This window comes from Stegostoma tigrinum, chromosome 14, assembly GCF_030684315.1.
Source record: "Stegostoma tigrinum isolate sSteTig4 chromosome 14, sSteTig4.hap1, whole genome shotgun sequence".
Lineage (NCBI taxonomy): Eukaryota > Metazoa > Chordata > Chondrichthyes > Orectolobiformes > Stegostomatidae > Stegostoma > Stegostoma tigrinum.
The window spans coordinates 403681-426112 of NC_081367.1; positions in this window are offsets into that span (position 1 = coordinate 403681).

Below are 22432 nucleotides of genomic sequence, written 5' to 3' on the forward strand. Positions count from 1 at the left end.
CTCCGTCACTGCCTCCCATTTCACAGAGTCACTGCACCCCATTTCACTCAGTCACTGCGGCTCATTTCACTCAGTCACAGCATCCGATTTCACTCATTCACAGAATCCCATTTCACTCAGTCACTGCATCCCATTTCACAGAGACACGGCGTCACATTTCACTCAGCCACTGCAACCCATTCCCCTCAATCACAGCATCCTGTTTCCACAGTCACTGCATCTCCATTCCCTCAGTCACTGCATCCCATCTTCATCAGTCACTGCATCCCATTTCACTCAGTCACTGCATTCCATTTCACTCAGTCACTGGAACCCATTACCCTCAGTCACTGCAACCCATTACCCTCAGTGACTGCATCCCGTTTCCACAGTCACTGCATCTCCTTTCCCTCAGTCACTGCATCCCATTTCCATCAGTCACTGCACCCATTTCCATCACTCACTGCATCCCATTTCCATCAGTGACTGGATCCCATTTCCCACAGTCACTGCATCCCATTTCCATCAGTCACTGCAACCCATTTCACTCAGTCACTGCATCCCATTCCCCTCAGTCACTGCATCCCATTCCCCTAAGTCACAGCATCCCATTTCCCACAGACACTGCATCTCCGTTCCCTCAGTCACTGAATCCCATTTCCAGCAGTCACAGCGTCCCATTTCCCACAGTCACTGCAGCTCATTTCACTCATTCACAGGATCCCATTTCACTCAGTCACTGCATCAAATTTCACTCAGTCTCTGAATCCCATTTCCACCAGTCACTGTATCCCATCTCACTCAGCCACTGCATCCCATCTCACTCAGTCACTGCATCCCATCTCACTCAGTCACTGCATCCCATTTCACTCAGTCACTGCATCCCAGTTCACACAGTCACTGCATCCCATTTCACTGAGTCACTGAATCGCATTTGTTGTTCTCACTTGAATGCAATGGTCATGAATCTCCTCCAATGGCTTATCATCTATTTCCAATGCAAAATTTTACCAAGTTTTGATTTTCAATTTTGATTACATGTGTTTCCTCTATTCTATAAGATGCTGCAATAAACTCAAATTTGATAAATCATAATTCAACCACCATAACCTACAGAGTTAATTTCATCAAACAGATCCAATTAGAATTGTCACATTCCCAAATCCTGATTCAAGTTTTTCTAATTATGGGCCACGTGGTTCAGAAAAAAGACACTTAGAGTCAGAGAGATGTACAGTCGGGAAACAGATCCTTTGGCCCAATTTGTCTCTGTTGACCAGATATCCTAAATTAATTTAGTCCCATTTGCCAACATTTGGCCCATATTCCTCTCAACCCGTCCTATTCATATACCCATCCAGATGCCTTTTAAACGTACAAGCCTCCACCACTTCCTCTGGCAGCTCATTCCATACATGCCACTATGAAAAAAAATCCGGTCCATTTTAAATCTTCCCTCTCTCATTTTTAACCTATTCCCTCCAGTTTTGGATTCCAGCAACCCTGGGAAAAGATCTTGGGGGTTGGCTCTATCCACGTCCCTCGTAATTGTATAAACTTCTATCTGGTCAGCCCTGAACTCCAAAGTTCCAAGAAATAGCTGCCTGTTCAAGCCCACGGTATACCTCCAACCTCCGATGCTGGAAACATCCTTGTAGATCTTCTCTGAACCCTTTCAAGTTTACAACATACAACAAGACAGCATAGAACAGGCCCTTCGGCCCTCAATGTTGCGCCGACATCCTTCCTCTCGCAAGGAGACCAAAATCGATTGCAGTATTCCAAAAGCAGCCGAACCAACGTCCTATATGGCTGCTAAGTAATCTCCCAACTCCTATACTCAATGCACTGACCGATAAAGGCGAGCACACCAAATGTCTCCTTCATATCCTTTCTACCAGTGGCTGTACTTTGATGGAACTACGAAACTGCACTCCAGAGTCTCTTTATTAAGCAACACTCCCCACAACCTTCAGTGTATACGTGCTGCCCTGATTTGCCTTTCCAAAATGTAGCACCTCACATTTATCTAACCTCAACTCCATCTGCCACTCTTCAGTTTATTGGCACTTGTCAATGTCCCATTGCATTCTGAGGTGACCTTCTTGGCTGGCTACTACACCTTCAATCATTGGGAAACTTACTAACCACACCTTCTATTTTCATATCCAAATCATTGCATCACTTCAACTCCCCCTCCCACTCCCTGAATGACATTTCCATCCTGGGCCTCTTCCAGTGTCACAATCACACCACCCAGAAACGAGAGGGGCAGCACCTCATATTCCACCTCGGGAGCTTCCAACTCAATAGCCTCAATATGGACTTTGCCACCCTCAAAATCTCCCCACCCGCTAGCCTCATCCCAAGACTCGTTCCTCCCCTTATCCCTGCCTCCATGACCTGTCCGCCTTCTCTCCCACCTATCAACTCCTCCCACCTCACTGACCAACTCCCACCACTGCTTGGAATTATTCTTCTTTTCACACTTCATCAGCTCGACGTGATTTCTAAAATCTATTTTCCAATTGTTGGAAAAAGTGAGAAAAAGTAAAAGAAGTTACATTCTTACCACTCGGGAAATCTCTGAATATTATTCTGTTGAAAGGCTGCCAAGGAACGATGCAATTCTTGTGTCACAAACGCTGTGAGGGAGACATCTTTTTCGGTTCCACTAAACTCCACCCGAAGGAAGACAAACCCACATAACATATCTAGCGACTTAAAGCTTACTCTATTGTTGCCCAAGGTGGAGAGCTGGATGAACACAGCAGGCCAAGCAGCATCAGAGGAGCAAGAAAGCTGATGTTTCGGGACAAGGCCCTACTTCAGAAAATTGGCGCAGGAGAATCTGAGATAACAAGGTGTAGAGCTGGATGATACTGCTTGACCTGCTGTGTTCATCCAGCTTTACACCTTCTTATCTCAGATTCTCCAGCATCTGCAGTTCCTACTACCTCTATTGTTGCCCTTTCACTTTACTGAACTAATAGGAGCCAGTAGTTTTGTTTAGGCCCGTGTAATCTTACGGTTATTGGCCGGCACAAAATCCTGAATTAATTTTGATCGACTGACGGGAGGAGAGATGAATTTTATAGAAATTTTTGTTTTCTAGCAATTTGCAGAGGGCATCGTGGGCGATTGGAGGACAGTGTTATTATCCTCCAGGTCTGTGGACTGCATCATTACCAACTTGCCCATTTGCATATACATACAATATTCATTATGTACCAATGAAACATAATAAACCAATACTGTGTACTAAAAACAACCCTCACATATCAATGGAAATTTAAATATTTATCATAGAGTTTGAAGAATTGAATTCAATGATACAAAGCAAAAACCAGTGAAGATGAGTGCAGTTGGTCAGCACTGTTGCCACTAAGTGGAGGTTGGCAGTTTGAGGCCACCCAAGAACAAGCAAGCTCTGTCTAACTCCAAGGGCAGCACAGTGGCTCAATGGTTAGCACCTCTGACTCACAGCGCCAGGGACCCAGGTTCGATCCCACCGTTGGACGATCTTCTGTGCGGAGTTTGTACATTCTGCCCATGCCTGCATGGGTTCCTGCTGGGTGCTCTGGTTTCCTCCCACTGTCCAAAGATGTGCAGGCTAGTTGTATGGGCCATGCCAAACTTGCCCATTGTGTTTCAGGATGTGTAGATTAGGTGTGTTAGTCATGGGAAATGTAGGGTTACTGAGGAAAGGGTCGGGGGATGAGTCAGGGTGAGATGCTCTTTGGAGGGTGGCTGTGGACTTGTTGGGTCAAAAGGGGCTTGTTTCCACACTGGAGGGATTCTATGATATGGAAGTATCATTTGAAGTGGGCATTCATGGGTATGCTGTAACAGAGACCTTGAAATACTGCACAACAAATATTTGGAACTAGACTGTCAATTCAGACATAGCATCAAAAAAGGTCATGGAAGTTGTCACCGATATAAAGCAGGATTGATGAAAATCCAGCAGGAAATGGTGTCAAAAGGCACTGTATCTTTTATTCATCTCCAGTTATTTTGTCCAAGGCACTGGATGCTGGCAGGATTGAAACATTTAAGAAATGCTTCACAAATCACATATAAGGACCTGCACGTCTTTGAACAATGGGAGGAAACTGCGGCACCTGGCAGAAGCCCCTCGCAGACGCGGGGAGGACGTGTCAGTTCCACACAGATAGTTACCCAAGACTGGAATCTCAACTGGCTCCCCAGTGCATGAGCAGCTCTAACCATTGAGCAACTACCTTGCTCAGAAGGGGTTTTATAAGCGCAGACATTATTTCCAGCAATAGTTGGGGTAAGACAGATCCAATCCTCTGTGTCCAATCAAAATAACATCTTGTAGATATCATGACAACAATCATAAATGATTTTGAATAAGTAAATCAAAAAAATTGAAATTGTTTCCAAGCCAAAATACTAGATATGGTGCAGTTAAGATGAATGGCGCAACAACAAAAAGGCCATATTTTATGTGACCATCGGTAACAGTTGAAAACTTGCAACAACATAGTCACCAGTAGAGATCTGGAGTGGCTCGATGATGCACTCCTTCATACACTGGAATGAAACTCCAAAGATCACAAATTCTCCTTCAATACCGTGTTATAACAGTGACTGCATCAACCTGTGTTTATGGGCCTGACTGGAAACCCACACAACATGCATAAACAAAAATATAATCTAAGGTGATAGGAGAAATAAATGTATGTATGCAACGTCTTTGAAAAGCAATCATTTCTCGCGGATGCAAGCCCATAAGGAATCTCGTTTCGCAGATTATATTCATTTGCACTGCAGGTCATGCCAGTCAGAATCGGTTTTCGTTTCATGACAGATAACTAAAATGTCCATTACAATGAACTTTGGTTGATCAGAAGATTTTAAGTAAGGACCATGTCTTGTGTGAGCTGACGGCATTAGGGGATGGAGAAGGTACATGCACTGCTGGCATCTTGACACCATTGAATGAGCAAGCGTGGACGCAAAGGTTGTAACAGGTAACAATTGTACAGGCAATATCTTTTGAGCTCCTTCCGAGCAGGCCTGTAATACTCTAAAGCTGTGCTAGACCCTCACTTACTCCACCTTACGTACGCTGCTTTTTTCTTTTCGACAAGAAGCACCTCTGTACCCGTCATCCAAGGCTCCTTAATCTTACCCCTTCTTACCTGTCTCAGAGGAACAAATTTATACATCACTCGCAACAACTGCTCCTTGAACAGCTCCACATGTCTGCTGTGCCCTTTCTGTGGAACAATTGCTCCCAATCTGTACTTCCCAACTCCTGTCTGATAGCATCATAGTTTCCTTTTCCCCAGTGAAATATCTTCCCCTGGTAACTGCTCCTTTTCCTTTCCATGGCTATGGTTAATGTGAGGCTGTTGTGGTCACTGTCGCCAAAGTGCTCTCCCACCACGAGATCTGACACCTGTCCTGGCTCATTGCCGAGCACCCATTCCAAAATGGCCTCCCCCCTCGGCCTGTCCACATATTGAGTCAGGAAACCCTCCTGAACACACCTGACAAAAATGGCTCCATCCAAACCATCTGCACTAAGGAGGTTTCAATCTATATTGGAAAAGTTGAAGTCACCCATAACAACAACCCTGATACGTTTGCACTTTTCAACTATCTGCCGACCAATGAGTTCTTTGATCTCCCTACTGCTATTTGGGGTCCGTAGAAAACCACCAGTGAGGTGACTGCTGCCTTGCTGATCCGAACTTACACCCACACTGACTCAGTCGACAAGCGTTCCTTGGCAACATCAGCCCATACCACCTCAGGAGACGAGTCCTCAAAGGTTCTTTCAGCCGCCGTTATACTGTCCTTGACCAACAAAGCTACACCTCCCCCTCTTTTACCACCTTCCCTGACCTTAATCAAAGATCTAAACCCTGGAACCTGCAACATCCATTCCTGACTCTGCTCTATCCATGTCTCCGAAATGGCCACAACATCGAAGTCCCAGGTACCTATCCAAGCTGCAAGCTCACCTAACTTATTCCGGATACTCCTGGCATTCAAGTCGCCACACTTCAATCCAGCTTGCTGTCTGCCAGCACACTCCTGTGACAGTGAGGTCCTGACCATGTCCTCCCTACGCTCATCCTCCTGTGTAATAGGACTACACCTCAGTTTCCCATCCCCCTTCTGAGCTAGTTTAAATCCACCCAAATGGCACTAGCCAATTTTCCACCCAGGATATTCGTGCCCCTCTGGTTCAAGTGGAGACCGTCCTGTTTGTACAGGTCCCACCTTCCCCAGAATGAGACCCAATTGTCCATGTACCTGAAGCCCTCCCACCTGCACCATCCCTGCAGCCACGTGTTCAGCTGAAATCTCTCCCTGTTCTTTGCCTCGCTATCACGTGGTACGGGTGACAAACCAGAGATGTTCTAGCTCTCGGCTTCCACCCTAGCTCCCTCAAATCCTGCCTGACATCCCTATCCCTCTTTCTACATGTGCCGTTGGTGCCTATGTGGACCACGACTTGGGGCTGGTCACCCTCTCCCCTCAGGACCCGAAAGAGACGATCCGAGACATCACGGACCCTGGCTCCTGGTAGGCAACACACCAATCGTGAGTCTCTTTCGTTCCCGGAAATTCTTCTATCAGTCCCTCTAACTATTGAGTCCCCAATGACTATCACTCTCTTCCTGTCCCCCCCGTCCCTTCTGTGCAAGAGGGACAGACTCGGTGCCAGAGACCTGCACCCTACTGCATGCCCCTGGCAAGTAGTCCCCCGGAACAGTATCCAAAACGATATACTTGTTTTTCAGGGGAGCAACCGCAGGGGATTTCAGGGGAACGACCACAGGGGAAGGTTGGTTGAGCTACACCGGGTAAACGTACATTTTTGGCTGAAGAAACATGTGTTTCAATGTGAGCTAATGGAAGAAGCCATGGAGTCAAAGCTAAACATTTCGACAATAAGACAACCATTCTTAAAAGCAGCAGACAGCATGAAAAAGAAATCAGCCGCTTTAATATCCACTTAAAATTTATGTGGAATACCAGATGAAATTTTCTACTTGACTCCATTGTGCAATCATGTCGAGCTAAAAATGTTAACTGCATTAATTAATCCTAACCAGAAACGGACTTTGTAGTAAATGGTTTGACGATTTTCTGCATCTGGAACATCCCTTTTCCTTCTCGAACGAAGATCGTACCAACCTATGTTACCAAACTGTGAGTCAAACGGACAGGACTCGTAATCTTTAAATTCCTCATCAAAACAGTCTAAGCGTATGGTTCTGTGCAATAAAAGAGAAAGAATAAACATGTTTCCCACAGTTTTGCTGATGTTTACGAACAGAATGCACAAATTCAACAAGTTTGAGCTGGCATGTCTGCTTCCTCCAGCCTGTTTAAACTGTTCCATTCAATGCGAAATTTGTGATAAGTTTTAGCACACAGGTCTGTTTGATCTGTGCCACCACCTTCTATTAGTCAGACATGCTTTCCCCACCTTCCTGTAATACATTCCTTGAAGTGTTCAATGAGATTTTGATTTTAAATCTTATCGTCATATTCTTTTGATTCTCAAGCATCAATGAATCTGATGTTGCCGCCATTCCATGCATTGCATAGCACGTCAAACAGGAGTCTTACACTTGCCATGAGCACTGAGGTAGTACGGAATCATAACTGTCTCATAGTTCAGAACGAAATTCTACATATAGGGCTATGAAGAGTCATGCAGTTAATTTTATTTGACATGCTATTTCTTTTCTTCACAAATATGCTGGATTTCAAGTGATCTTCACCCTCATTTAAAATGAATCCAATATCCAACCATCTGTAAAACAAGCATATCCAAATTTTAGTTTGAGTTTAGTGTTTCACAAATATATTACTTTTTTAAAAATTATATTTGAGTCAACATTAACATTTCATTCCCTGACAGCGGGTGAACTTACTTTTAAACTCCAATTTTCCTTCGGTATTAACGGAGAGGTGAGCCTTTTTGCAAGCACTGAACGGCTGCACCAGTTTATGCTAAAACTTACAGAACTGTAAGTTTCACTAATATGTTCCTACTAAACACTAATTCCTATTGAAGCAGTTTGAAGCTAAATTCATTCAACTGGACAGCAAAAACGGTCAAGATTTTAAAAGCAAGTTACCATTTTGAAGTCACTCTTCGAACTAAATTCCATCTTGGTGTATGAGAGTCCATAGGTTCCTCACTCTCAACGAACCAGTCAAACTGTCATGCAATTACTGAAACACACAGACAAAAAACATCAATGTTAACAGTCACTAAGATTTTGAGAGTGATTTGGAATTCATACTCAATACCCCCTGGGGAAAATCTGTTCCAATCTGGATAGTACTCACTTATTACCATCCACCTACCTTCCCCAGCACCTCCTCCCCCTCCACACTATTTGTTTCTGAGCTCCCTTCCACCCTCCATTTCTCAGGAAGGGTCCTGACCCAAAACCTCAACTTTCTTGAGCCTCTGCTGCTGCCTGCCCTGCTGTGTTCCTCCAGCTCCACAATGTGTTATCTCAGACACCAACATTGGCAGTTCTTACCATCTGGATAACTCATTCTCACCTTGTAACAAGTGATTTATACTCATTATCTTTTCAGATGACGCATGTACATGTATATACATAAATATACATATTACACTTTTATGCCTGAACCACTAACCTAGAGGATATTTTAAAATAGTCTCTTCATATCTGCATGCAAGAGAAATCATCAAGGTCATAACTTCATTTTAGGAATAACTCAAACATTCAAAGTACTCACAGTCAGTGTCCCATTTCCTTGACCAGTCAATTTGATGTGAATCTTTCTTCCAAGTGGAAGCTATAACAACAATTGTATTTGAGAATCAAACTCTTCATTGCATCACCAATATTTCCTTGTCTGTTTGAAACATAAGATAATGAAATAATCATGGACAGATTGGCCAACAGTGTAATTTAATGCGTGTTACAAACATTGAAGTGATCTTTAAAAAGCTGTTGTCATACAACACACCACTTTTTGAGATGCAGTGGTGAACATACTACCTGAGGTGCAAATAATATATGCCGAATTAATTCCAAAGAATACCTTTACAATTAAAAAGAAGCTAAAAATTTCTTTACATTGTGATGCTTGTCAGATTGCTATTAGTCAATGGAAATCGTTCAGAACAATTATTTATTCCCAGATGAAAAGGAAGTGTATACATTTCATTTTCACATCTTATCCAAGAGAGAAAAAAAACACCTTCATGAATGCATTGTCAAACAAGAAGATTCACAAAAAAGTCATTTGGCCCATTGAATTTCCTCCATCATTCGGTGAGACCATGGTTGATCTCATTACATTCATCATGACACAACATTTCCACCAAACCCTCCTCATAGCTAATACATTCTGATCCAAGTAACATCCTGGTAAATCTCTGTTTCTGTGCCATGCCTTGTCTTTCTAAATATTTTTTCAGTCATCTCCAAATTTAGCCACAGCACATGCACCTCTTTCCTCCAAGTCATTAATAAACAAGCACAAGAGCTGTGGTTCCTTCAGCGCGACCTCATTTCTTACTGACAAGCCAATCCTGGCATCTCTGTCCATTTGTATCGGAGATAATGGGAACTGCAGATGCTTCAGAATCCAAGATAACAAAGTGTGGATCTGGATGAACACAGCAGGACGAACACACAGAAGTAGAAGGGTCTCGGCACGAAACGTCAGCTTTTATGCTCCTGAGATGCTGCTTGGCCTGCTGTGCTCATCCAGCTCCACACTTTGTTATCTCTGTCCATTTGCCCGTTCTTTCTATCGGACATGAATCATTGGATATTTCGTTCCCAACACTTATCCCCTAACAACCACCTCTCTGTGATACCCAGAGTGATGTATCTGTCAATTTCAATCTGCTCCACAAACTCATTCACTTTGTTTCATACACTCCCTGCAATTAAATACAAGATCTTCAGTCTGGCATTTACAGCCACCCTTCTTATCTGCTGCAGCTGAAGTGAGACTCCTGACCATTTCCATACTTTTTGTCCTATTACTTGCTCTGGAAACTTTGCTGAGCACTTACCAGCTTCTAACTCTTTCCACAATTTTCCATGCAACTGAGCTCACCCACTCCACACTTTTTATTTTAACGCCCTAACCCAAGACCGAGCTCTGTATTTTGCCAGGATACTTGTCCCAATATGATTCTCGTTGAGCCTATAACACCAGAACGACTCCCTCCTTCCCCACACCGATGCCAATGTCCCATGAATTCAAACACATTTCTGCCATGCCACCATTTGAACAACACATTTGCATCTATAATTATGCTCACACCGTGCCAAATTGCTCAGATAATAATCCAGAGATTATTACCATTCTGGTTCTGCTTTCTCATTCAGCACCTCGGTGCTCATAATCCCTCAGCAGAACCTCTTTCCTCTTTCTTCCATATCAATGGTACCTGTGTGGACCACAATAGCTGGATTTCTACTCCTCCCACTTCAAGTTCCTTTGTAGTCGAGATGGAATATCCTGAACCTGGGCACCAGGCAGGCAACACAACTTTCGAGACTCTCGATCCTCATCACGACGAACAGTGTTCATTCCCCAAACTATACTACCTCTGATTATAACTGCATTTCACTTTTTATCCCCTCCTGAATGTCCCCCTCTACCACAGTGCTACAGTCAGTTTACTCATCATCCCTATACCCTGCACTCTCATCCACACAGGAAGAAAGAATCTCAAAGCTGTTAGATAAGATCAAAGGCCAAGGTTCCTTCTGCACTACATCCTGGATCCTTCCACCTGCCCTGTTCTTTGTCACAGTCTCACGTCTCTGGCCACTGACCGAGTTTCAGCTAGTTAATCTAAGGTGTGTGACTGCCTCCTGAAGCACAGCATTCCCCAGTAACTGTCCCCCACATGATTTGTTGATTGGTCGAAACTGAGATTCCAGTTCATCAACCCTGAGCTGGAGTATGGGGTCTGACCACTCCCCCGTCATGTAGGTATAAATCATCATCTGGCCTGGCATCTCCATTTCAATTACTTCAATCTTAATTTGTTGAAAACATTCTGGTCTTTTAGTTTGTAGCCTGTAAATATTTCTCCGATTTACTTTCAATCTGAAAGCTACCGATAATAGATTCTTAAACCAGTCGCGATCACCAACCAATGAACCTGGTTCACCCTCTAGGTCCCTGATTCTGGCTTGAATTCACCCTGTCTCAAAAAAAAATGCTTATGAACTACCAGGCAAAAAAAGCAAGCAAATGGCGCCTCTTACCGTCTGCACTGACTTGCCACATTGCCACCAACTTCCCCAAAATATATATTCATTTGGTGCATTTCACTCGAGATGTGATCTCTCCTTCCAGAACGTGCAAAGCATACTGAACCATAGCAATATACTACCTTCAAAACCTCAGCTCTTAGCTTATTACTTTTGAGTACATTCTCAAATGCTTTCTCCAAGTCCAAACACAACACATTTACTGGTTTTCCTCTATTAATTCTCCTTCCAAAACTTCCTCCAAAAACCCAAACAAATTAGCCAGACATAATTTCTCTTTCAGCAGGCTATGGTGATTCTGTTTAATTAGATTCTGATTTTCCAAATGTCCTGCAATTATTTTCTTCATAGTTGATCACCACATATTTCCAACAATAGATGTTAGGCTGTTTCGATTGTAATTATCTTCTTTTTGCCTCTCTCCTTTTTAAATAGGGATGTCACATCGGCATTTTTCTAACCCTCAGATGCTTCTCTCGAATCTAAACCTTTTTGGGAAATTACAATCAATGCATACACCGACTCTGAAGCTCATTGTTCAGAATCTTAGAAAGTAAACCATCACGGCAAAGAGTCTAATCTGCTTTTACTCCATTAGATTGTCTACTACAACTTCTCTCATGGTAGTGATGGTGTGGTAGTGATGTGTTTAATTCCTCCCTGTATTCTTTACTAATAAGGGGATCCTTGAAGTATCTTCCACTGTGAAGACTACCCTTTTCTCATTGTCGTTGTTCCTTGATTTAAAAATTAACCTGGCCATCTCAGCCGAGCATAAAATTAATGGCATTACCTCTAAAACCTTCTCTGCCAAAGTGTTCAATAGATTGCTACAACCTGAAAGAAGTAATTCTTCCCCTAAATTAATAGGCAACCATTTTGAAAATGTGGCCTTTGGTCGCAAAATCTTTCACAAATGGGAGTAATCTCTACGGATATACACTATCAAGCCTCTTAAGAATCTTAAATGTTGAAAAAATAAGATTTTTTTCAATCTTATAAACTCCAATGAATGTAGTCCCACCCTGCCCAACATTCCTAAGCATAGCAATCCCCTACGCCATTTCTGAAATCAACCCAGTCAACATGAGGTGAAGGCCTCCGCAGCATTCACTCTGTGGCCGTACATGACTTATAAGTTACCATCCTGCTGCTTCTTCTCAACTTCTATTTGCGATGCAGTCCTCTGTCCATCCTAACATACTACCCTTGAACACATGGGCTCTTTTCTTTTGAGACACCTTATGAGCTGTACCTTATCAAATGCTTTGTTGAAATCTCAATGTACGACATCAACTGGTGGTCCTTCATCAGTAATATTTGTTTCCTTCTCAAAGCACTGAAGCAAGTTTGTCAAGTATTATTTCCCCTTTATGAAAGGGTGTTAACTCTGTAGGATGCTATAGCACACTAAGTACCCTGTTATTTCATCTTTCATTGCCGGCATGAACATCTACCCAGGTTGACCTAAATTGGCAATACTTGCTTGCTATTTTGTCGAAGTATCTTTGTAATAATGGTGTTATGTTCACAATCTTTCAATTCTCTGAGAATTTTCCACAATCTAAGGATTTTTGCAAGATTATCATCAGTGCATCCATTGTATCTGTAGCTGCATTGTTCAACATGAGAGGATACATCTCATCATACCCCTTGGATATTTTCTCTACTGATTGGAGTCATGTTTGGAATTCTGTGCAGTGACATTCACTTTTAATAGTTTGCTAAATACTACCAGGAACAGAAATTGTGATCCAGCTGCAACTAAACTAAAGCTTTCAGCACAGAAGCAAGTCTTTCAATTCATTATGACCCTAATAACTCCTGAAAAGGGCAATACAATTTGCCTCAGTCCATAATGTTCTTTCTACAACATCCTGAGATGCATTATCTGTATTTCTTCAAATCTACCACAGAATCTGTTTCAATCACCCTTTCAGCAATACGAATGACAATTCGGCATTCTTAGTCCCCCTGTAGCCTCTGTTGCACATGTGCATTGTTAGCTGATTATTTGTTTGTGTGCCTGCTTTATTGCTCAAATGGAGAAAGGTAAATTGGTGTTCTTTTGTCATCAGAACTATTGCCTCCTCACTCTCATCTTCCTTGTTTTATCCCTCTGCTGGAATATTTAATTTGTCGACATATCTGAAATATGTTGTTGAATAGATTGGGTTTTGTGCCATTTCATCCCCCATAGACCATCTACCAATACTGTTGCTTGTTCTAACAGTTATTAACTTGCAGAGTGGAAAATGCAGTTTGAAAGCAATGGAACATTATTGATGAAGAAGTTGATGCATAAATTGCTGTGATCTTCCAAACTACAAACTCACCTCCAATTCTTTCTCAGTCAGAGCATTACGGCGGCACAAACGAATCGTGTTCTCAATGGGACTTCCAAAAACATGGAATTGAATTTGCATATTGATTTCTTCTTCCCTCTTCAGAAATGCAATGTCACATCGTGATGAAGCTTCCAAGGCAATGATTGTGTCCTTCAATGAAGGGAAAAGTGACTTTTAGATTCATGGAAATATTTCAGCACTTCCATATACATGAAAGGCAAACATTCTCCCTGCATGCTGACTCAAGTCTGCAAGACTAGGGCATGACCCAGTCTCATTTTATCGTATCTTTCTGATTTTACATGCCACGGGACAATCATTGCAGCGTAACAGAAATGTTGATCATGGAAATTTATCACTATTTTAATAAATAATGCCAAATTTTCAACATCTTGCAAGTGTATGAAGGCTCAGTCTCATGACACCTTGCGTGCTGCACAAAGACATTCTTAGACTGCTTTGAATGTTAGGGCTCAAACAAAACACAATCATTACACAAATGCATCAACACACTACTTTCAATAGAATCTGGCGCAGGCTTGGAGGGCCGAAGGGCCTGTTCCTGTGCTATAATTTTCTTTGTTCTTTGACCACATAAAAAGGAAAACAGAGGTGTATAACAGTCATCAAGGGAACAAGAGTCCCTGGAGATGCACTAACGTCAACCAGGCCAACATCCCCAGCACTGAGGCACTGACCATCCTCGATCAGCTACACTGGGCTGGACACTTCATCTGTATGACTGACACAAGACTCTCCCCACGTTCTCATCCAAGCTTCAAAACAGCAGGAGAGATCCAGGTGTGCAGAGGAAGAACTCGGTGATAAACTCAAGGCCTCAAAGGTGAAGTGCAACATTCCTGCAGACACCTGGGAATCGCCGGCCTAAGACGGTCCAAAGCCTGAAGAGCACCTGGGACCGCATCAAACACCTCGAGGCTTGCCTTTGGAAGCAGCGGAAGCCATGTAGCCACACCAACACCTCCCTCACCCCTTCCCACAACTGCCTTCTGCCCCGAGTGCGACAGAGCCGACGGTAGCTGCATCGGTCTGTACAGCCGCCGATCAATTCAGCCTGAGAGTGGAAGAGTGTCATCCATATCTGCGAGAAACCACCATGATGATGATGTATAGTGTGCAGGGGGATCTTGTCATAGCAATTCAGAGAACAAATACAGGGCAACAGAGCGCTGGTGACCAAGATTAGGATTAGGGAGAATCTCAAAATCTTCTACAAGTGGCTCAGAGGGAAAGAGAAAACCCAGGGAAAACCAGGTCTCATTAGGGATGAAGAGGCAAATGAATGGTTTGAACTGGAGAGCAATTGTCAGGTGTTAAACGAGAATTTCATATCAGCTTTTACATGTGAGAAAGAGCCCACAATTCTCGAACAGAACTAACAGAGACTTTAAAAATTGGACAAATCCCAGGTTTGGATGAGGTGTATGCATTGATGCCCAGGGAGATGAGCGAAAACATTCCACTCATCCTCATACAGAGCTTTCAAAAGTACCAAAGGACTGGAGAACAGGTAACATAGTTCCACTTATCAAAATGCGTGACAAACATAAAGCAGAGTATTACAGACCGGTGAGTATCACATCAGTAGATAGGAAAATATTGGAGAAAATTCTGAACGGCAGACTTAATTTCCATTTCAAGAAGTGGGGTCTGATCAGCGACCGTCAGCATAGCTTTGTCAGAGAGAGGTCACGCCTCACAAACTTAGATGATTCTTTCAAAGAGGTGACAGAGTGTGCAGATGGGAGTTGATGCAGTGAAAATAGATTTCAGCAAAGACTTGGACAGGGTCCCAAATGGGAGCGTGGCAAAGAAGGTAAAGCTCGTGGGGTCCAGGAAAATACAGCAAGTTGAATCCAAAGTTACAGATTGGTCAAATGGGCAGGTTAATGGGAGATGGAATGTTAACCCTGATCAATAAGGCAATTTGGACAAACTAACAAGGCAAGGAATCATTCAAAGAAATGCCAGGACACTAGGAAGGTCAGAGGAATGGTGTGATCTTGGGGTGCTTGTGCACAGATTCCTGAACATGGAATGGCAGCTTAAAAGGACAGTTCAGAAAGCATATGGCTCAAGAGCTGTACAGGACTTTGGTTAGGCCCCAGCTGAAGTGCTCAGTGCAGTTCTGGTCTCTCCATTATAGAAAGGAGGTGTTTGCATTTGAGCATGTGTGGAGGACATTCATCAGGATGTTCTGAGCGGGTGACGCATTTTAACTCTTGGGAGAGTCTGGATAAGTTTGCGTTAGCAATAACTGCCAATGCTGGAGTCTGAGATCACACAGTGTGGAGCTGGAGGAACACTGCAGGCCAGGCAGCATCACTGTTGCTGATCTCTGATTAAGGGTCTAGGCCTGAAACATCAGCTTTTGTGCTCCTGAGATGCTGCTTGGCCTGCTGTGTTCAGCCAGCTCCACACTTTGATCTCTTGGATTCTCCAGCATCTGCAGTTCCCATTGTCTCTAGCATCACTGTTTTATCTGGATAAGGTTGAATTGTTTTCTTTCAAGTACAGAAGGTTGAAGGAGGTCCTGAAAAAATTGTTTGGATTATTATGGGTATAGGCGAGGGAAAAAGATGGTCCATAATGGGGTCGGTCGGGGGGCGGTGGTGGTAGAGGAAGAGATACATACATTAAAGCTAAAAGCTCAGAAGGAATTTCAGGAATGAAAAGACACCCAGAAGGTGCTGGGGGGTTGGAATTCATTGTCTGGGACTTTAGTTGAGGTGGATAATCTTTTCACATTAAAGGAAAAGGGTGGTACAGCACTTAAAATTAAATAACATTCAAGGCAATGGGCATATTGCTAGAACATGAGCCGAATGTCAACTTAGTGTGGCTTCAGTGGTTACAGACACAATGGAATGAAGTGCCTGTTCAATTCTGGAGAATTCTCTGATTCTGGAGCAGGCGACAGTGAGGGGACAGCACGGGACAGTTCACCTATCTTCTCCTTTATCCATCTTCTGTCTGCCTCCTCACTTCTCCCTATTTTTGACAGAATCCCCATCTCCTCCCCCGGTTTTCAAGAAGGGTCTCAATCTGAAACGTCAGCTTTCTTCCTTCTCTGATGCTGCTCGGCCCGCTGTGTTCATCCAGTTCTACACCTTGTTCTCTCAGATTCTCCAGCATTGGCAAGTTCCTACCATCTCTTGAGGAAACTTACTTGTTTTTGCACCAAACCTGTGGTGAGAATGTGGAATGCACTGACTGTGTGGGTGGTAGAGGCAGAAAACATGATAACATTTAACAAGTCTTTGATTGGGCATTTGCGATGCCAAGGCATACAAGGCTCTGGGTCGAGTGCTGGGAAATGTGATGAGAATAGTAAGGGACTTGCATCATGTGAGGGCACATACAATTTGCTGAAGGGTCTGTTCCATTGCCATAGCACTCTATTACGCTGTCCCTCAAGGATCCTATGAGAAGTAAGTGAAGGTTTACAGAAACAGGAACTTTTAAAGGACAATGCCAAAAGGAAAAGTGATGCACAGTCAAAGTGCATGGAAGAATTTAACCAAGGATTAACACCATTGAAGAACTGGAATTTGTGCCAATGCACCAAATCTGCAGATGAAAATGCAGTGTCCAGTTTGATTGCAAACTGCAACAACCACCAGTTAGTAACATGATCCATGGAAATATCTGAATGCCTGTTGTTGTGATCTCAAGCAGTTACCTGCGTCGAGTGAAATCCACCACCATAGTTCTGTTGCATCGTTAGCCACCTCGCAATCGGTGTTGCATAGTCAATATCATTCCTTGACAATGCTTGAAGCAAGGCATAAGCAGTGGTTTCCACAGTCATTGCAGAAGCCTGTGCTGCTTCAATTGGATACGGCTTCTCGTCCTCCAACAATGGAGGCTTTCCAGTTACCAACATCAGAATCTGTCATTTGACAAAGGGATTAGCTGAGAATAAAGTTGACATCATATAGAATTTTGTTTGCATTTCACCAACACAATAATGGTCTTGCTGGTCAAGATCCACCATTATCTCACCACTGATGTCTATAACATTCTCCATACTTCCCGCTCAGTGATGGGTCCTTTTGTTTGGGAAAAATAGACACCTTCGAATGGAAATGAATCAGAATGAGCTTTAGTTTCTCATCAGGCTACATGGAGTTACTATAAGATGTTATGAACAAAAGCTGGAGGAGCAGATGAAACCATTAATAGCATCAGTCTGGATGATCTTCTTGCGCTCATCCTGAGGTGGTATCACAGATCTTAACTTACATGCAATTCAAGTTATTTCACGCAATAAGACTGAATGTTCCGGATACTGCAAATGCCATGGCACCTGGCAGTATCCCACAAACTGTATTGGAACAATGTGCCCCAAGGTAACCACACCAACAGTAAATGTTTTCCAGTACATTTTTAAACACTTGCAACACTCACATTTCAGAGAAAGATGACCGATCACGCAATTGTCAGACAAATTGTCCTGACCAATTATGGCCTCAATGTCTTCTCAATCATCAGCCAAGTCATGCAACATGTGGATGACAGTGCTGTCAAACAATTGCACACTAAGGCTCAGTTTACTTTTCGTCATGCCCACACTTCTCGTAACCTCATTCAGGATTTACCACAAGTATGATCAGAGATCCTGAGCTTGAAAAGGAAGGAAAGTGCAATCTGTCATTTCCACCAAGGCAACTTCTGATTGAATGTGGTGTTAATCAGAGGAATAGAAAACTGAGTCAGTGGCATTCACGGGATATCTGCACTGGTTGAAGTCATGTCTACACTTGAGCCAAAGTGGAGACATGAATGTTCATTGAATATTATCCAGGTGTCCAGCAGAATTCATGACTTTTCCAACAGTGAAGTCAACGATGAGAAAATACAGTGAGACTTGGACAACAATCAGGCTTGGCCTGATAAAGGATAAGTAACATTTGCACCATACAAGTGTGAAGCAGCAATCAACTCCAACAAGAGAGAATATGACCACATCACAAAATTCCATGTCCTTACCCTCACATCATCCTTACATTTATGTTTAAATGTACAAGTGCTATCCAAGCCATGCAGAGCTATGGGCCAGGTGTTGGAAATGAGGTTAGAAAAATTCACTGCTTGACTACTGAGGTGCTTGGCTGTTCACTTCATCAAGGTTAACACTGATCTAAGACTTAACTGGGTCAGTTATATAATCAGCAGTAGCCAGGTCCGTGGTACAAACCGCCCTGCTGTGGGACAGGGTCAGGCAAGTCCAAGTGAGTGATCGTGGATGGAGACTCATTCTTTGGGTGCATAGTTGCTCTAGCCACATTTGAGATACCAGGGCTGTGTGTTGCTTCCCTGGTACCAAGGTCAAGGACATCTCTGAGTGGTTGCAAGAAATTCTGAAGGGAGAGGGTGAGCAGCCAAAGGCCATTGTGCACATTGGTACCATTGACATAGGCAGAAAGAGGGATGAGATCCTGCGGACTGTGTACAAGGAGTTAGCAAAGAGGCTGAAAGGCAGGACCTAGATGGTAATAATTTATGGGTTGCCACGAGTGCCACATATTAGTGAGGTAAGTCAGAGAAAGATAGGTGAGATGAATGCATGGTTGAGGAGCTGGTACTGGGGGCAGGCTTTCAGGTTCATGGATAATTCCATCTGCTTCTTGGGCAAGGGGTGACCTGTGTAAGAGGGATGGGTTGCACCTAAACTGAACGGGAACAAATACCCTCACAGGAAGGTTTGCTAGTGTTACTTGGGAGGATTTAAAGACTGGCAGGCAGCTGGGAACCAGAGCAGCAGGTTAGCAAGTCGATGAATTGATGGCAGGTACATGTTGGGACCAATAAATCAGAAAAGAATGGCAGTCAGAGACAGGTACGTGAACATGATGGCACGAATAAGCTGAAGTATGTTTATTTCACTGCCAGGAGTATTACAGGTAAGGCAGATGAGCATAGAGCCTGGATCAGTACATGGGACTCTGATGTTGAGGTTATTACAGGGGCTTGGTTGAGACAGAGACAGGACTGGGTGCTCAATGTTCCAGGGTTTCATTGTTTTCGACAAGATAGAGGGGAAGATAAAAGAAGGAGGTGCACTCTTAACCTATGGGAAATGTTACATGTGCACCTCGAAAGGACATTCTGGAGGGCTTGCCCACTGAGGCAATAGAGGTTGCGTTCAAAAGTAAGATCGACATAATCACTCTGATCAGGTTAAACTAATAGCCTGCTCCCCTGTTGCCACTGACACACTGAGGAACAAATATGTAGTCAGCTTGTGAAACGATGCACTAACTCAGAGTTGTCACAGTCAGTGAATTTAACCTCCCTGGTATTGACTGGGACTCCCTTACAACAAGAGTTTAAATGAGGCTGAATTTGTTAAGTCTATCCAAGAGAGTTTCTTGACACAGTATATGGATAGAAGATGGGCCATGCTGGACTTTGTCCTGGTCAGGTAACTGGTGAGAAGGGTGGGAAAGCATTTTGGAAATAGTGATCACAACTCCTTAAATTTTAAGATTGCTATGAAGAAGTATAAGTAAGGACCTTGGGGGAGAGTAAATTATATCAATTTTAGGTAGGAGCTGGGGAGTGTTAATTGGGAGGAGCTGTCACATTTGCCATATGGGAATTGTTTAAAGGCCTGCTTATGAGTTTAGGATCAGGAAGGAGGAAGGACAAGGATGGCAAGGTAAAAGACCCTTGGATAATTGGGGAGGTTGTGAAGTTAGTCAAAAGGGAAAAACAAAAATATGTCAGGTTTAGGAAGCTAAAATCGAACAGGGCCAACATAAAGAAAGCAGAAAAAGAAAGGTCGATGAAATGACCTTGGCAAGGAGGGTTGAAGGAAATCCCAAGGCATTCTGTACATACATCAAAAACAAGAGGATAAATAGGGAGAAAGTAGGACTATTAAGGATAAAGGAGGGAACTTGTGTTTGGAAGCAGACGATGTGGGCAAGATCCGAAATGAGTACCGTGCATCACTATTCACTCAGGCGAAGGGTATGGAGGAGAGTGGGATTTGTGTGGAGCATGCTCATATGGTAACAGCATTTTGAGATCAAGAAAGAGCAGTAAGGTGGATAAGTCCTCAGGACCCAAAGGTATCTACTCAAGGTTTTTGAGCGAGGTGAGAGAGGAGATTGTCGGGGCATTCAGCAATATCTTTGTATCCTTGGTAACCACTCGAGATGTACTGGAGGACTAGTTGTTCTTCTGTTCAAGAAGGGAAATAAGGTCAATCCAGGAAACTGTAGACTTGCGAGTCTCTCATCGTTCATTGGGAAGCTATTGGAGAGAATTCTTAGGTATTGTATTTATCTGCAATAGGAACAGCATGGCCCAATTAGGGACAGTCAGCATGGCTTTGTGCAGGGCAGGTCATGTCTTACTAACTTGATCAAATTTTTTGAGGAGGTAACTAATGTGATCATTGAAGGTAGAGTAGTGGATATTGTTGATATGGATGTTAGCAAGGCTTTCAACAAGGTGCCTCATGGGAGGATCATCCAGAAGATTAAGATCCATGGGGTCCGTGGTCACTTAGCTGCTTGGATTCACAACTGGCTTGCCCAGAGAAGACAGAGGGTGGTGGTGGAAAGGTGCTTTTCAGGCTGCAGATCCAGGACTATTCTGTTCTGCAGGGATATGTACTGGGACCTCTGCTGTTGTGGTATATATAAAATGACTGAGGTGAAAATATAGATGGATGGGTTAGTAAGTTTGTAGACGATAGAATGATTGGTAGAGTGGTAGTTAGGGTAGAAAGTCATAAAAGGATACAGAAGGATACAGATCCGTTGCAGAAATGGCAAGTGAATTTTAATCCGTTAAGTGTGAAGTGCTCCACTTTGGGAAATTAAATGTTAAGGAAATATATACAGTTAATGGCAGGACCCTGAACAGCATTTGTGTATACAGGGATCTTGGGATTCAGTTCATAGCTCCCCGAAAGTGGCCACACAAGTTGATACAGTGGTAAAGAAGACGCATGGCATGCTTGCCTTTATTAGTTGGGGAATCGAGCACAAGAATCAGGATGTCATGTTCCAGCTTTAGAAGACTTTGGTTAGGCCTTAAGTATTGCACTCTTAAGAATTGTATCCAATTCTGGTCGTCATGTTACAGGAAGGACGTGGAGGTTTTGAATAGTGTGCAAAAGAGGTTGCCTGGATTTGAGGGCTTGAGCTAGAAAGGAGAGGCTGGAAAGACTCAGGCTGTTTTCTCTGCAGTGGCAGGGGTTGAGGGAAGACTTGATACAGGTTTACAAATTTATGACATGCATAGTCAGATTCTGACTGTAACCCTTCTCCCAGATTTGAAATGTCTAAAACTGGGGGCATGTATTTAAGGTGAGAGGGGAAAGTTCAAAGGAGATGTCAGAGACAATTCTTATATGCAGAGAGTGGTAGGAGTCTGAAAAGCACTGCCGGGGTGGCTGTGGAAGCAGATACAATAGGGCAGTTCAAGACACTTTTATATAAGTACATGAATATACAAGGAATGCAGGGATATGAATCAAGGACATTCAGAAGGGTTTAGCTAAATTTGGCATCATGTTTGGCACAACATTGCATGCCAAAGGGCCTGTTCCTCTGCTGAAGTGTTCTTGGATCTATGTTAATCAATGTGACTGGAACCGTAGATCAGAGACAATAGATTCTACAGCAAGTAACTCACTTTGGACTTCTCAACATCTGTCCACTGCCTATAAACTCCAAATCCGGGTGTCAATGAAATACTCTTCACTCAGCTGAACGAGTGCGAGTCCGACAACACTATCGATAAACGACAGCAAGGCAATGCAGTCAAATCATCCCATTGATT